This window comes from Pleurodeles waltl, chromosome 1_2 (assembly GCF_031143425.1).
Source record: "Pleurodeles waltl isolate 20211129_DDA chromosome 1_2, aPleWal1.hap1.20221129, whole genome shotgun sequence".
NCBI classification, from domain to species: domain Eukaryota; kingdom Metazoa; phylum Chordata; class Amphibia; order Caudata; family Salamandridae; genus Pleurodeles; species Pleurodeles waltl.
The window spans coordinates 773,327,319-773,344,715 of NC_090437.1; the positions used below are offsets into that span (position 1 = coordinate 773,327,319).

A 17,397-nucleotide genomic window follows, 5' to 3' on the forward strand; every position below is an offset into this window, starting at 1 on the left:
AAGGTATGGAGGTTGTTAGACTTGGCATCCTTGGCATGGTCTCCCCTAACTTTTTGCCTCTGTTTCCCAGGTTGTTGATGTGTGCTGGACTCTGTTTTTGCTGTTTTTGTTACTCTGGGCACTTTACCACTGCTATCCAGTGCTAAAGTGCAAGTGCTCCTATATAAAATGTGTATGTAATTGGTTTATCCATGATTGGCCTATTTCATTTACTGGTAGGTCCCTAGTACAGTGCACTAGAGGTACCCAGGGCCTGTAAATAAAATGCTACTCGTGGGCCTGTGGCACTGGTTGTGCCACCCACATTAGTAGCCCTGTAAGCATGGCTCAGACCTGCCACTGCAGTTTCTGTGTGTGCAGTTTTAAACTGTAAATCCGACTTGGCGAGTGTACCCACTTGCCAGGCCTAAGCCTTCCCTTTTCTTACATGTAGGACACCCCTAAGGTAGGCCCTAGGTAGCCCCATGGGCAGGGTGCAGTGTATGTTTAAGGTAGGACATATAGTAATGTGTTTTATATGTCCTAACAGTGAAATAATGCCAAATTCGGTTTTCACTGTTGCAAGGCCTAGGTTAACAAGGTGCTGCCTTTAAATATGATTAAAGCATTGATTCCCTTTGGAAGCGGATACACATGTGGAGTTTCGGGTCTCTGAGCTCGTAATTTAAAATACATATTTTAGTAAAGTTGATTTTAAGATTGTGTGTTTGAAAATGCCACTTTTAGAAAGGATTTTCAGACTCTTTTGCTTTTAAAATTAATAACTTGACTTGTGTATGTTGGATTTTTGTCGTTTTGGTTTTGTTTTGTTTAGATAAATATTACCTATTTTTCTAAACCTGTGTTGTGTCATTTTGTAGTGTTTTTACTGAGTTACTGTGTGTGTTGGCACAAATACTTTACACCTAGACTCTGATGTTAAGCCTGCCTGCTTGTGCCAAGCTACCAAGGGGGTGAGCAGAGGTTAACTGAGGGTGATTCTCCTTTACCCTGACTAGAGTGAGGGTCCTTGCTTGGACAGGGGGTAACCTGACTGCCAACCAAAAAACCCATTTCTAACAGAGGTCAGTCCATTGGTATTAAATGATATTTCCATGGCGGAACTAAATATAGGGTTAGAGAGGCACACTCAAAAATGTACTTATCAGTAAAGGGGTGGGGACATTATTCTAGGCTGGCCTGTGCAAAAAGACTTAGGTGTGTATTTGGACCTTAAAGCATGCCACCAAATTCAGGCACAAACAGTACAAAATTACACAGATTTTGTGAGTAAGTTCTCAGATGTCTTTTTGTGAGAAACTTGTGGGTCTCTAAACATATACACTACAGATAAAACTAAAGAGAGTCATAGTTCTGATAGTCTAGGAGGTCAGAGATTAACATTGAACATAATAGATGCATTAAAAGAAGAACTAGAAGGTTTATGCAACCAAGACATAATAGAATCAGTTGAAGCCACTGAATGGCTTGCATCCATAGTAGTGGCATGCAAAGCAGAAAAGATCTGATTGAGCATGGACCTGAGGGATCTAAACAGAAAGTTGATTGTTGAAAGAGTTCCTTTACCCAACTTTTCACAAATGTGCACAACACTTGCTACTGCCAAACTATTTTCTACTCTTGACTAAGCCTCTGCATATTATCATATATTCTGCACCTGGACTCATAAGAGTTCGCCGTCTTCATTACACCCATGGGTGCATATAAAGTCAAGCACATGCCCTTTGGGTTGGTATCAGTGGCATCACTTTTTCAAAGAGTCATGGTGCTATGTTGATTTCCATAATGGGAGTTTGGTTTACTATTGGGATGATGTATTAGTACATGGCAACACAAAATTAGAACATGGTGAAAAGGTCATGACCCCCCCACCCACTCCCCAAAACCAAAAATGCCCCACCCCCCCAACCCCACCCCAAAACCTAAAACCCCATGACCCCCACCCACTCCCCAAAACCAAAAACGCCCCACCCCCCCAACCCCACCCCAAAACCTAAAACCCCCTGACCCCCACCCACTCCCCAAAACCAAAAACGCCCCACCCCCCCAACCTCACCCTAAAACCTAAAACCCCCTGACCCCCCACCCACTCTCCAAAACCAAAAACGCCCCACCCCCCAACCCCACCCTAAAACCCCCTGACCCCCCACCCACACCCCAAAACCAAAAACGCCCCACCCCCCCAACCCCACCCCAAAACCTAAAACCCCCTGACCCCCCACCCCCTCCCTAAAACCTAAACCCACCACTTACCTTCGCCAACTCACTTCTTTGTACCTTAACCACGCATGTTCGTTGTTCAGAACATACGTAGTTAAGGCACAAAAAACCGGAGTCGTGGTTAAAAAAAGCGTTGTTGCGCTTTCGTTAACCACGACTTTCGAAGAAAAAAAAGTCGTAAAAAAGGATGTTCCCCAGACTTAAGACATTAAAGGAAGGGATACAGCTTGCCAATGCTAATAGCATATGGTGCAACAAGGAAATATTTAAGAGGGTGGAAGCTTTTGTCTTAGACCACATCGAACAACGAACAGAACCCCTTTCTGACTACTGAGGGGAAAACTGAAGATGGAGACAATACTCCCTATTTCCCCAAAGGTAGGAGTGCCTCGCACCTGGTTTTTATTTTGTTTTACCTATCTACTTGTTGTTAAAAAAATTGGATTTTAATGCTTTTTATCTGCATTTGTCCACCAAAGTGTATTCTTTCAAGTGTGGTCTTTATGCACAATGCTCTTTATCCTTCTAGGGAAAGACAGAGCACCAGAAGTCCCTCGTCTGGCATTTCTTGTGCCAGGTGGCATGTTGCACACATTTGGAGTTAGATTTAGGCTTTTCATCAGGTTTCTTGTTTTTATTTGTGTTGTTGTACTTAAAAATTATTATTAGACTATTTGATTATTTGATTGTATTGCACAGGACTAAGTACTGTGTTTACTGTTCTATGCAATGTTTATCTGTTTTACTGTGCTTTTATGGTGCATTGAACCAAAAAAAGCTGATATGATGATAAAACAGAAGATGGGAAGATATGGAACTTAGGGAGAGTAGTTAAGATTAATTACCCTGGTGCTAATATCAAAGTTCCAAAGGCAATGAGTAACTCAGGTTGAAACAGTGAATTTCAAAATGTGTACAACAGTGAAGAGTTGGGAGACAGAATGAGTGTAAGTTTCTCAACCAGTACCCCGGACAGAGTAAAGACACAGCCAGTTCAGTCACCCAGGGCCTGATTACGACCTTGGTGGATGGGATATTCAATCACAAACATGACAGATATCCAGCTCACCATTTTACAAGTTCTATAGAACATAATAGAACTTGTAATACAGCGGACAGGATATCCGTCACATTTGTGATGGAGTATCCCATCCGCCAATGTTGTAATCAGGCCCCTAGTCACGTGTAAGATTACTTCACCTATTTGTTTTGAAAAATGTCAGTTCTGATTTTCATTCTAACTTTATTCTCATGCAACTGCCTGCAAACTATATTTTAGTTATCTCATTTCAGAATGTGTATTTTGTTGTGTTCTTTACCTTTAGGGGGGGGTTACATTTTTGGTGTAGTTCTATTTTCTTCTGGATGCTGGATTTTTCCTACATCTTAGCCTTCTTATGGTGATTTGCCCACAATTCATACCTCCATTTTTTTTTACCTAGACTGTAGAGCCATAGAACATTCATTTTTTTAAGGAAAATATGGTTTGGCCACAGGAGGGGGTCTCAATAAGACCCCCTACAAGGATTAGGTGAGCAGGGTATCCATAGCATGTTCCCCATTTGTTTCTTTCACTTTATTTAGAGGACACTCATATATTTGCTGTGAAGGCAACCAAGCAGACCCTACCTCTGGATCTGACCAATTCACATATCCTCCAAAGTGTAAACTAATAACTTTGGCCTAGTTTGACAAATCTTTAAAAAAAAAATAGAAAACAAAGTCCACCTTAACCACTTCCTGGAAAGTTTTGGGGTGATCAGTCAAGTGAGGGGCTGGGAAAAAAATGAGGCCTCAAAACACAAAATCCCCAAGCATTTTCATAATCTTCTTCAAGATTAACTACATCAAAAACAGCAGAACAAAATTACACCCAATTCTGCAAGAAGCTTGAACTTGATGGTTGGGTCCTCAAGAGTCTGGAGAGTCTGGAGACACTCTTGAGGTGCACCAATTTAGAAATGGAGCATTCTGATTGGCCAACGGAGACTCAGACTCCTGTGAAAGCTCTGATTGGCTGCCAGCAACAAATATTTTGCTGGCAGTCATTACAGGACTTGGGCACTTAGCCCCATGTCCTGAGATTAAAAAAATAAATAGTATAAGGGGGCATGGTAGGAATACCATGACCCCCTAATCCCTATAGGGGAGAACCAGATGGACCGCCGGGGGGAAACAAAAAGGAAAAAATCAACAAAAAATGTTGTGATCCCATGAGACTCTTCCAGGATCAAAAAACAAAAAATAAAATGGCAGCTGGGCCTCATCTGAATAGCTTAAATGCTAGGATCCCCAGGGCTGATTACCTAAAGGGGAGGGGGGCTGTGTGGCACCCTTCACTGAGCATGCAAAGGCCCCTGGGAGCTCACCCCAAGGCAGAAAATGATTTATCTGGGGAAGATACATGGAGCTCCTCCCCTGGAAACCAGATGCCCCATGGAGCCCACCTCTTAGCTTATATGGGGAGAGAGGGCCTCACTGCCCTCCTTCACAAGCCTCAAAAGGCCCCTGGGGAGCCTACCCACAGAGCTAATATTTCAGGAAATGGGGAGGTGGCACAAAGCCCCTTCCCTGAGCCTTAAAAGACCCTAGGGGGCACAACACTGGGATTGATTACTTTAAAGAAAGGGGGCCACATGACCCCTCTCCCTGACCCATTAATGTTCCCGCAACCTCATCCCCCAGGGCTGGCTCAGCAGCTACGTCCCAGGAGTCCACCCATTAGACATTGTGGTGTCCCTGCCCGCAGTGGCATGGGCGGGGAAACATGTTTTTGCTCTCATTATGGAAGGAACATTTTCAAATCTCTTATCAAACTGGAACAAACAGAAAGTCCACTCGCAGTAGGAGGGAGCTTCAAAAATGTCCCCACCCACTTGGAGTGGACTTTTAATTTGTTTCACTGCTAGCACTGAAGTGGGCAGGGAAACAGATCAAAACATTGCTCCTGTTTAGAGGGAGCAGCATTAGGAGCTGCTCCCTGCATGCGGGAAGCCGGCTGGGCATGGGGGCCTTGGGGTTCACCCCTGGCTCTTAATGACAGCACCAGTGCACTCACCTTTAATGGTGCTGGGCCCATGGGGATGAGGTCCCCAGGGTCAAAATTGGCCTGGGGAGGGGGGCCTTGTACCCAATTCCCTTTAACAATAAAGCCTGGCCCCCAGGAATGGGATCCCCAGGGCCAACATTCACCTTGGGTGGTGGGCTGCATGCCTCTCCCCCTAAACATAATGCCAGAACCGGGAGATTTAGTCACATGCACCCCTCCCCGTGAAAATAATGCCAGGCCTCAGTGGATAGGGTCCAGGGGCCAAATTCAACCTAGGAAGGGGGCCATGCATGCCCCTTCTCCTTTATTTAAAGAGTGTCCTTGTGGATGAGGTCCCTAGGGCCTAACAAGGCTTGGAGATGGAGGCCACTCTGCCCCACTCCTCTTTATTTAAATATGTTGCCCTGGGGGATGGGGTCCGCTGGGGTGATAACATGCACTGACCCCTACCCTTTTTCTAGATATCAGTATGCCTTGGGTGGTGGAGTTCCCAGGGCCTAAAGAAGCTTGGGGAGGGGGCACATGCCCCCCTATGCCAACAACAACTTGGGGAGGAGGCTGCATGGCCCTACTACCTTTTTTTAGAAATGGCCTTGGCGGATGGGATCCCAAGGGCCTAACAAGGCTTGGGGAAGGGTCCTCCTCCCCTTTAATTAAATACCACATGGCCCTGGAGGATTGGGTCTCCAGGGCCAATCCCTATGGCCACCTCTTCACTGCTTACAGGCTAAGGCCATGCACAGAGTTGGATTGGCTGTAAGAGGCATATGGGCTGCAGGCCCTTTAGCCAACCCCCTGTGTACAGCCAAAGTCTGTGCATGGTTGAGGATGCATTTACGTATGGTAATTAAGTATTAATTTACATGAAAAAACCTTAGAAATTCACTGAAAAAAAACTAAGGTTAACGTAATGGTATAGTTGGTGTGATAAAAAGATCTTTAATTTTTTTTTTCGATATTCACAGAAAAAAGAATTATAATTAGGTGAATATGTGAGTCATAACGTTCATATTTTGAATTAAAAAAGAACCCCAGAAATTCACCAGTTATAGTTAGCAGAACAAACTAGAACTTGTGCCCCTGCCATGCACTGTTTATGACCCCACATATTACATCACTCATGACATGTTCTATGACATCACTGATGACATCACTGATGACATCATGCAATTTTTGTGTTAATTTGATTTATAGTTTATGTAGTAGTGGGTATCTACCACAGTACTTCTTCATCTAATATTGTAGAGTCTGTGTCCAGCTAATGGGTGTTTACCAAACACATGTGCTTCCAGTACATCACAGCTGTGTAAAGGTATTGAACACATTACAAAAGTTTGCAGGTGCAGGTGACAGTTGACAACTTGTGTTTAACATGTTCCAAACATGTTTTCATGCTCTGTGAAATTTTTTTGCAACAAGGCAAAGATTCTATATACGAGATACTCATTGTTGTAAGCAGTTTGGATTTATTAGACAGAATCGTCTCAGCATGACAACATCTACGTAACACAGAAAAATGTGCCTGCCCCAGATATTAAGCAATAGACCTGCTTGTTTTGATTTCTGAAGAAGGCTGCAGGTAGTATCATCTTTAGCACCTTCAGATGTTTCTTATTTTAAGCGAGTAGTGTCTTTCTTTGCAAGTGTTGCATAAAGTGTACACTATTCTGAGTAGATACTTTTTGAAACTGCAGTGCATTTCTCATGAGAGTTTTACTGTCTGCAGACAGTGTGATACAGAGTAAACTCTCTCCATAAAGTGAATATTGTTTACAGTACTCACTTTTCTACATATCAACTTAATTTGTCAATGTAGGTTTGATGACTATCAGGGTTTTGGTACCGATAAAAGCTGTCTGTAGAAGGGTATTGTTTCGGAACAGATGTTCCCTATTTTTAGGAAATTGGCTTTCTCTGAAGAGCTGTATATAGAATGAACACCGTATCCAATGAGGGTTTCCCATGCATCTGTGGTTGATTGTTATTGTGAACTACAGTACCCTTGAAGTGTATGGTATAGGGTCAATGTGGCAGATAACCCATGATTCCTACAGCTGAGGGAGTTGTTTCTCTGAAGGCATTAATCATGCTACATATTCTTCTGAGGTATTTTGAACTTAGTTTCAGTGCTCTAATGCTATACCAGTTTATAGAGCAATGTGTACAAAAGAAGCTCGGATGCTGTCATCACTGATGTCATAAATGATTTAGAGAACATGTTATGATTGACGTAGTGGCGCAAGTTATAGTTAGCACTGCCAACTATAACTGGTGAATTTTTGTGTTTTTGTTCAGTACAAATCAATGTTATTACTGACCTATTCACCTAAACAACCATCCACAAGGTTTCTTTAACCTTTGCTTTTATTTCAGTGAATTGCTAAAGCATTTTTTAAAATAAAAACAGATCTTTTTATCACACTCAGCTATAAAGTTACTTTAACCTTTGTTTTTCAGGGTGAACCTCAAACTCACTAAATTAACCTGTGCTTTCCCTTCTGGCAGCTTGGCACATGGCAGTCAGGCTTAGTTTTTAGGCAATCTGTAAATTATTTATGGAGCATTACATATTGCCTATAATAAAGTGAAAACAGACCACAAGAAAGACCCCAAACCAATTTAGGACAGACTAAATATAGAGTAAATATTATTAAATAAAACGACACCAGAATGAATAAAATCCAATCAGTAGAACTAGAGATATTGTTTTTTATGTTTTTTAGTGAAAATGGTTCCAATAAGCAGAAAGCGCCACTCACACTCGACGATCGTCATGGACTGTTGCTGTCAGCGTAAAGTGCAGATCTCACGGTGCTGTCATTGTGTACAGTGTTGACCCCACAAAGAGGAGGTCCCACCAGAGCGCTCTATTGCTGTTGTCATGAGTGGCAAAGTTTTGGCACAAATGGGACCGTTCATAGTTGCAGACAGCCCAAACTTCAGGATTTTCACTTTTTTCTTTTGGAGGAGCTCTTACTGATGCCAGTCAAGGCTCCACGACCTGGGGTCACCTTTTGGGGATTAGGCATTGCTCAAGCGGGTTCAGACAGGTCAAGTTGGTGCTAGGAAGCTGGACAGTTGCAGGGAAGGCACTGGAATATTGTAGTGTACCTGTAGATCACACAGGTCAGCCAGATGATCCTTGGAGTTACTCTGGGTAGCCTGGGATGAAGGACAGCAGGCCTTCAGGCAGTAGAGCAGTACCTTTCTGTGGGTGATCAGTCCTTCTACTGAATCTTCCACAGGTCCCGGAGTGTTCTGGCTGGTAGTTCTTAGTTTTTATAATTGTTATCATCCATTGTTTGGAAGAAATTCCAAGGCCTACCACTAAAATCGATTCTTGACCATTCCTCCCCTTCTCCTGGTCTTAGCTCCAAACAGTCTAGGGTGGCAAGGACAGGTTTGGTGCCAGGTTCCCTTGTAGCTGCGGTGGATAAGGTCCTTTGAAAAGTAATCAGGGCAGGATCAGGCCATGGCACAGCTCCTCCCCAACCATCATGCCAGGAAGATCCTCTCCGAGGTCTCATTCATCAATGTTTGGACTCATTAAACTTTATTGATAGTGGAAGCATTAACAGGCCCAACAGCTGGAAACTCATAGAAAGGCCTCAGAAACTTTGGGCAGGAAGTTCCAGCTTTACAATTAAAGAGGATTTCAAATGACAATTTATTTGAGTGTAAACATCATTGATCTATCTGCTCCAAATCTAACGTTAGCACTTATTAACTGAAATATGGTAACTCACTGTTAGCTATTGCTGGGATAGGCCTTACAATTGTAAAAACAACTTTAGGAGTATATCACTATTAAGACATTTAAAACTTAAACCTGCATGCCCTACTTTGAAAATACATGCACCATGACTCTTTAGAGCCTTCCTTAAGGGTACCTTACAGGTAATAAAAAAGAAGGTCTGGCAAATGTTTTATTTTGCCAGAACAAAAAGGCAGTTGGAGGCATGAGAAATGTTTTAAGGCCTACTTTAGTTGGTGGCACAATGAGTGCTGCTGCCCACTAACTACATTGCCAATAGCGGCAATACGTTGTAGGCACATTTTAACATGTTATAAGGAGAGATCACAAGCACTTTATTGGTAGTGACTAGGGGTAAAGTGCACAGAGTCCTCAGGTCAACAAAAACAAGTTCAGCAAAGTAACTGGGTGAAGGCAAAAATGTTGGAGGAATACCACACCAATGGCAGATATATATATACCACTTAAAAATCAAAGGGTAAAATAATGATATACCTAGGTGGTGTCTAACTATAACATTACCTTAACTTTTGCATTTTCTGCGTGAAATTCTGTGTTTTTTTAAACAAAAACAGATCTTTTATTGCACCTTACTATAATGTTACTTAAACCTTTGTTTATTCCCATTAATTTTTAGTTCTTCTTTTAACATAAAGCAATATTTTATTTACCATATGTAAAGCCAACCCCTGCACCGCCTCTGGCCATGCAATGAGAGGGGTAGTTTGCAGCACAAAGTTTGACAGCTCCTGCTTACAGAAAGCAAAGTTTTTTTTGTTTTTGCTTGGTGGGAGCTGTCAGCTCTCACCAAGTAAAAGCAAACTGCTACCTCCAGAGGGTGGGCACCTTGAACAGTAGAAGGAGTCAGCCCTGGGCGGTGGCTGTCCCCAAGGCCATCTAAGTCTCCATGATGGGGGCAGCACTGCCCCTCTACATCATTCAATTTAGCCTTAGGGAGGTAATGGCCCCACAGTGAGTGGGGTGCTACATGGGTATCCCCGCATACACTAAAAGCCCAGGGAGGTGGCAGTCCATGGAGCTTTCATAAGCGCTGGGAGGAGGGCCCGTACACCTCCTCCTCCTATTTTTATGCTAAGCCCACCGGACCTGGCCCACCCAGGGGCAATTAACAAGAAGCGCGGCAGACTGTGCTTGTTTTTTTTTTACATTTTTCTAAAATCATGCTAAAATTTTCAGATTTGCCATGATTTTCACACTGGTTTAAAAAAAATACTTTTAGGTCTTAGGGTGCCTGGGGGACCCCGGCATCAAGGCTAAAGGGGTAGGTTAACAGTACCCTGTTTCCTTTTCATATTTTTTTGTATTTTTTTTTAGACTGGGCTGAAGCTAAGTTTCAAAAAGGCTGCTAGCACTTCCTGGTTAAAGTGTTGGCAGACAATCTGATCTTTGCACGAGATCAGGAGTATTTGCGAAGCCTTCGTGTCTCCAGATATACAAATTTGGTTTCCCGCATCCATAAAATGACTCACACTGCTGAATTTTGATGTTCGCGCGGTCGGGCGTCAAAGTATAAGGGGCATATTTATACTCTGTTTGCGCCGAATTTGCATCAAAAGTTTTGACGCAAATTCGGCACAAACCTAACACCAGATTTATACTTTGGCGAGCAAAATTAAATTTACACTCCACCTTTCGGCTTCCGCCTTCCTCGGATAGTACAAGAAGGTTTGCTCAGTGGTTGCACAGCTGAGAAAACCATGTTGTACTACCTGAGGAAGGTAGAAGCCAAAACGTTGTAGTGGAAATATATTTTTGTTCTTTGGTCATCTGTTTGAGTCACTTCTTTCTTGGATATTTCATTTTCTTGTGACTCATTGTATCCTTTTTGTCCTATTTTTGCCCTGGTTGGCTGTTGTTTTCTTGTGATCCTTCATCTTCTACTATATAAACATATATAAACATTCATTTCTTACATTATTTCCTTTGGTATACTATTTTAAATCACTTTCTCCATTACTTTCTTTAGGAATATATTGTAAAAGCATGTAAGTGTCTATGTGTGCTGCCAGACTTACTACAAGGCAGGGCAGAAGTATGTTTTCTCCTGTTTTGTGACCTCTGGGACTGTAGTAACTTTAGAAGTGTAATTCTTTAATAGCAATAGTATTAATCTTTTGTGGGTGTATGCTTGTGTTAGCATGTCTGTCTCATAACCCCTCCTCACCCCCGCCAACCCATCTTTACATTCCCCATCACCCTCCCATTTAGTAGCAAGTAATCATCAGTTTCCATCCACTCGCCTGGTCTCTATCAGAATGGCTGTAGATATGCATTCCTAAGTGTGAGAAAATCTCTGCCACTTTGTCAGAGACCCTTGCACATAAAAGACAGGGGAAGTGGAGGTCTTTGCATGTAAGTTTGTGAATAGCATTTTGTAGTATGAGTAGTACTACTATAATACTACTGCATGTACTACCAAATTCAGTGTGTGACTAGGCCTCAGTATAGGGTGAAACAAAGTCGGCAAAAACAACAAACAAACAAAGGTTAAGTCAACAGTCATGGCCTTGGCAAGCTACCTTCTGTATTACAAGAAGTACTTTTTTTTAGCTTAGAGCCAATGAGTGATTATAATGTATTTACTTAGTTGATAAGATATCATTTTATTTATTGGTTTATGTATTTTTTATTTATCAAGTGTGTGCTGTGTGGCTGCCTTAGCCCTCTGTAAAACACACTCAATTACCCTTGAGTGCCTCATTTGTTTTACTTTGCGATCATGGTAGTATGTTGTGGATTTGCAGCCTTTTTTGTTCACAAAAACATGCATGCACATAGTTGTATCTTAAAGGTGCAACGAGCATACTGGTCTTTTTTCAAAAGTATCTACTATGCAATATTCTATTATTTTGAAGAGTATACCTTTTAGGTTCTCATAGAAAAACAAGAAGAGATAGAAAGAATTAATGCCAGCCATTGGTAATTACTAAGGTCACTTTCGAAGCCATCAGTTTACACTCACTGTGCTACTGCAGAAAGGGACCAGCCACATGAGAATCAGTTTTTCTCCTGATCTAACAGAAACAGAACCAAGGCCCTGCTCCAGTAAAAACAGAAACAAGCTTGGCCCCCTTTTCACAAGAACACAAGCAACCCCAGACCAGTTCCAACATATTCACTGCTTACAAATGTAATCTACTGCCTAATTTTCATAACACTGTACATTTAGGGTACAGCTGTACTCTGCTAACACAGATGGTTCAGCAAAGTGGTCCTAATCTCAGTTTCATGCTGTTATAACCCAAGTTGTTGCTTCATTATGCCTGTCACCAGTAGGGCATACCGCCAGGGTTTTCGTACTATGGTGGTAGGCTTGCTCATAATGCCATGGGCGGTACTAAGTTGGCCGCCGCCTGGAGATAGATATCTCCGGCCCAGTGGCTCATACCACCATGGCGGTATTAGTGGAGAAGTGGCGGGTTGGCTGCAGCCAATCTCATAATGCAGCGGTATACGATACCGCCACATTAACCCTGGCGGTCAAAAGACCACCAGGGTTAAAATGAGGGCCATAATGTCCATTTCTACAGTGGTTAGCCAAAAGGCCTAGGGGCACATTTAAGAGCCCATAGCACTATTCCAATGCCACATTAGTGTGTTTTTTATGCTAATGTGGCATTAGGTCAAAAACGCCACACCATATTTACAAAGTGGCACAATGCATGCATGCAACCCTTTGCACTACATTATGCCTTCGGAAGGCATAATGTTTGCAAAGGGTGCATTCCCCTGTTAGTGGGGGCTTAAAAAATTACACAAAGAAATCTAAGAGATTTCCTTGCGCCATTTATTTCAGCACTCTTTAAAACCTGCTCAGGCCCAGATTTATTGAAAGTGGAGCTGCACCTTGTGCAGTACCACTTTTCTTGTGCCCCTTAGTGCCCACCTACTGCCACCATGTGTGTGCCATATTTAAAATACAGCTCACCATGGCAGTAGTCAGGGGGATTAGCGTCATTATTTTGTATTCTAGTCCGGCACTTTACAGGACTAGTGTCAAAAATGTTGATGCTAATCCTGCAAAGCACCCAGAGGCCCACTGAACACAAAGGGAGACTCTTTTTAACACCTGCACTTAGCAGGCATTAATAACTGTTGATAAAAATGGTGCAAAGAAATCTCATAGATTCCTTTGTGCCATTTTTTATGGCCCCCCCCTAGTGCCGGAAAATCCTCCTTGCATACATTATGCCTGGCACAGGCATAATGTGGCACAAGGGGTTACAAAGTGGCGCAATGCAAGCATTGCGCCACTTTGTAAATATGTTGCAGCGTTTTTGCTCTTCCAATGCCACATCAGCATAAAAACAAATTACGCTAATGTGGCGTTGGAATGGCGCTTAGCCACCATAAATCTGGAACCATTGCTTACAATTGGCCTCTGGGTGCTTTGCAGGATTAGCGTCAGAATTTTTTACACTAATCCTGCAAAGACCCGGACTAGCATCAAAAAAATCTGACGCTAGTCTCCTAACTACCACCATGGCGCGCCCTATTTTAAATATACGGTGCATACATGGTGGCATTGGGGGGGGCGCTAAGAGGCGCAAGAAATATTAAATATTAAATATGCCCCCTAGTATCTTGGATTGGTCATATTTCCAATCATTTCCAAAAGAATAGCATTTGATACTACCTAGTTTAGCGTGGAAGCGTGGAAGATTCTCTCATCCCTCCCTTGTTACTCGTCTGCCACCACACACTCCGCACACGCCTCCACAACATAGGAATTCGCCACAAAGCCTTAGACTGGCTTACCTCCTTCCTCACCGACCAGACCCAGAGAGTCCGCCTTCCACCTTTCCACTCCACCGCTACCAAGATCATCTGTGGAGTCCCCCAAGGGTCCTCCCTCAGCCCCACACTCTTCAACATTTACATGATTCCTCTAGCCAACATCCTCCGATCACACGGAATCACTATCCTCTCCTACGCAGATAACACCTTACTCATCCTCTCCCTCACCCGCAACCCCACCACCGCCAAAACCAACCTACACGCTGCTCTCCTCGACACCGCCAACTGGATGACAACTAACCACCTCAAGCTTAACTCCAACAAAACCAAGATCATCATCTTCCGCCCCAACAAAACCATATGGGACGACTCCTGGTGGCCCACTGCCCTAGGCCCTGCACCCACCCCCGCAAACCACGCCTGCAACCTAGGCATCATCCTGGACCCCTCCCTCTCCATGACACAGCAAATCAATGCTCTAACCTCCTCCTGCTTCCACACACTCCGCACCCTAAAAAAATCCTTCAAATGGATTCCTCCAGAGACCAGGAAGACAGTCACCCATGCACTCACCAGCAGTAGACTAGACTACGGTAACACCCTCTACGCCGGCACCACACTTAAACTCAAACGCAAACTCCAGAGAATCCAGAACACAGCTGCACGCCTCGTCCTTGGCCTCCCCCGCCACAAACGAATCTCACCACACCTCAAATCCCTTCACTGGCTCCCCATAGACAAGAGAATCACATTCAAGATCCTCATCCACGCACACAAATTCCTCCACAACACCGGCCCAACCTACCTCAATGCCAGAGGGAACTTCCACACTCCCACCCGCAACCTCCGATCAGCCAACCTCGCCCTAGCCACAGTCCCCTGCATCCAACGCACCACCACAGGAGGCAGGTCCTTCTCCTACCTCGCCCCCAAAACCTGGAACTCCATCCCCACCAACCTCCGCAAAACCAAAGACCTTCTGCTTCTCAGAAAGAACCTCAAGACATGGTTGTTCAAACAGTGACCCTCCCTGCCTCCCCCACCCCTTTAATCCCCCCCACCCAAGCGCCTTGAGACCCTCACGGGTGAGCAGCGCGCTCTATAAAAATTTTTGATTGATTGATTGAAAATGTATGTTTCATATCAGCTATAACAACGTTTCAATGTCAGTATCATGCACATCCTCATTTATGCCTCTTTCATTGTTTGGTCATAGATGAATTACTGCTTTGTCATCGATTCACGGGTCACCTTGATTAATGCATCCTGGTTTGTGTAAATTTTTCAGGCAAGATTCCTACGTAGTTTTTGGGAATATTTGGGGGCATATTTATACTCCGTTTGCGCCGTAATTGCGTTGTGTTTTTTTACGCAATTTCGACGCAAAACTAACTCCATATTTATACTTTGGCGTTAGACGCGTCTAGCGCCAAAGTCCATGGAGTTAGCGTCATTTTTTTGCGTGGACACCTACTTTGCGTTAATTATATGCAAGGTAGGCGTAACCGTCTAAAAAATCGACTCCGAGGCATGTGCGTTGGATTTATACTCCCGGGCAAAATTCACGCCCGGGAGTGGGCAGGTCAAAAAAAATGACGTACGGCCGATTTTGCGCTGTTTTTTTAGCGCCTGCAAAAGGCAGGCGTTAAGGGACCAGTGGGCTCTGAAGGAGCCCAGAGGTGCCCTCCCATGCCCCCAGGGACACCCCCTGTCACCCTTGCCCACCCCAGGAGGACACCCAAGGCTGGAGGGACCCATCCCAGGGACATGAAGGTAAGTTCAGGTAAGTGTTTTTTTTTTTTTTTTTTTGTGGCATAGGGGGGCCTGATTTGTGCCCCCCTACATGCCACTATGCCCAATGACCATGCCCAGGGGACAGAAGTCCCCTGGGCATGGACATTGGGCAAGGGGGCATGACTCCTGTCTTTGCTAAGACAGGAGTCATTTCTATGGGGCTTGGGAGTGAAAAAAAATGGCGCAAATCGGGTTGAGGCGAAAAAATTGCCTCAACCTGACTTGCCCCATTTCTTGACGCCCAAGCCCCATATCACCCTACGCCGGCGCTGCCTGGTGTACGTCGTTTTTTTCCACGCACACCAGGAAGCGCCGGCGGCTAACGCCGGCTAACGTCATTGATTAAATACGGCGCCCGCATGGTGCTTCAGAATGGCGTTAGCCGGCGCAAATTTTTTTGACGCAAAACTGCGTTAGCGCAGTTTTGTGTCAAAAAGTATCAATATGGCCCTTGGTGCGCTCAAAACGATAGACACATACACAAATATACACCGGACGAGGCCTACAGGCACGTATACTGACACGCAAAAACACACGCCCACGCACACATCCAGAAATACAAATGGATGCATAAACAAACATTCTTCAACACATACCAAACACACCCACATTACACATCGACACACATTTGCACAAACACATACAACAGATCTTCACACAGGCACATTCACCTTGTGACAGACACACGTGTACACATCTTACAAGAACTTGCCTAGTCTACAATTAGAAAATATTAATGTTCACTCTCTTAGCATTGCTGCGCCTTAGAATATTGGCCCTCCATAATTAACGCTTTATACTCCACGATCAAGGAAAAAAAATCCCTCGCGTTACTGTAAGAACTGTTTACATTTATTACACCCATACTGTGGGCAGCCTTGCTCAGTAAAATACAGAGCACCGCAGTAGAATCTTCAGCTAGCAGTGTGGAGTTATTTCTCACTTTTTTGGCCCGGCAATCTATGATAAATGAACAGTGCTGCCTGTGCTTCGCAAATGTCCACTCATTTATATTACACGAAGGATTTCAAGTGAGAACTGAGAAAACAGTCAAGCAGCAGTAACCACCGAGAAACGTGGATGCCATGCGAGAGGCTGTTGTGCATGTTGAAGAAATAAACTACAAATCTCACTGGACTGAAGGAAAGCTTTGCAAGTAGGTGTAAGCCCTGTTTGGTTGGTGTAAAACTTTGCTTTTCCGAAAAGCATTACTCTATTGTTGAAGATGCAAAAAAGTAGGTCAGCTGAGCGCGCTCTTCGACATGACTGCAGATGGGAAATGTATACCATGATCTATACACCAAAACGTTTAATGCTCCTCACGAAAGGATTCGCCTTTCTGAGGTTGGCGTGTATTGTATTGTATTGTAATTGTATTTATGGGTAGAAATTGTTAACGGGACGCTTGGCTCAACTCTCGCGAAAACCTTTAGAGCCGCAAATACATTTTTGTTAGACTAAGTCGGTGTTATTTCATTTTTCTGGGCGACGGATTGGCTTGAAGAGTGGGAAATTTTGAACCTGAAATGTTCTGTGGGCAGGTGCTTCTTGGAGTGAACGTGGCAGACGGGCGTCCCCGTGCCGTCCACTCAGCCAACCTGACCGAAACAAAATTCTAACGTAATCCTTCCAACAACTCAGCCCGTCCGGTCCCCCCCCCCCCCCCCCCCACTCCCCACTCATTTTCGCCCACCGCCCCAAAAAAATGAAAATGGGAGCCGCTCTAGCGACTGGAAGACGTCGTACAAGCAGATAGTGACAGGTGTGAATTCCAGTCGTGCATTTAGATAATGAACTAGGACCTCGTCCTCCTTCAGAATGG

The 17,397-nt window shown here is 44.0% G+C and overlaps 1 protein-coding gene across 1 annotated transcript in view; it reads right to left on the reverse strand.

Annotated features, from left to right (window-relative positions):
- Window positions 1-17,397, reverse strand: part of NPY5R (neuropeptide Y receptor Y5) — a 349,909-nt gene that overhangs the window by 331,685 nt on the left and 827 nt on the right. The gene's annotated exons all lie outside the window — the stretch shown is intronic.